Raw genomic sequence first — 724 nt, forward strand, 5'->3', positions numbered from 1 at the left:
TATAAATTCCATCATGTATACATTTAATGTCAAATATTTAAATAGAAACAAGCATATTAAAATGTAAATTATGAAATTAATTCATCAAAATGTTAACTTTTGTGAAAGAGCCAATTATTCATCAATCACATATCTATTAGATGTTCTTATAGGATCCTACTGCATTTTAGAACTTCCTGGAGCTAACCACTTTGCATAGTTTACAACTATTAAAGATTGATGCCTTAAAAAAATAGCTAAAGACTTAGGGACTAACTTGAAACATCAAGGCAACCTTGAGAAGACTGATAAAGTAGAGATGTGTACATGAACCATAGAAAGATCATGGTGACAGTTTAAGTTGATCTGATCATGGGATGTGGACTTCATGACAGACGGAATTGGTCCCTTGGTTATCACAGTATTTGCTTCCCACAAATGGGATTAAATTCCTGAGAAGTCCCTTAGCAAGAGAAGTCACACTTGAGAAATTTGTAACAAACTGGAAATGGAGCAATAGGCTCAAAGTGACCCAATGAAAGTTTTTATGAGTAGTCTTTCTATTCTTGAAATAAAGTATTACGATAGTCAGAACACAGGATTTTTGTCCAAATCCACAGAACGTACAACACCAAGAGGGAACCCTAATATAAACTATAGACTTTAGGTGATAATGATGTAGGTTTATCAAATGTTAACAAATGTTCCGCTCTGGTGAGGATGTTGGTATGAGGGAGATTATGCA

The sequence above is a fragment of the Myotis brandtii genome, unplaced genomic scaffold, assembly GCF_000412655.1.
Source record: "Myotis brandtii unplaced genomic scaffold, ASM41265v1 scaffold374, whole genome shotgun sequence".
NCBI lineage: Eukaryota > Metazoa > Chordata > Mammalia > Chiroptera > Vespertilionidae > Myotis > Myotis brandtii.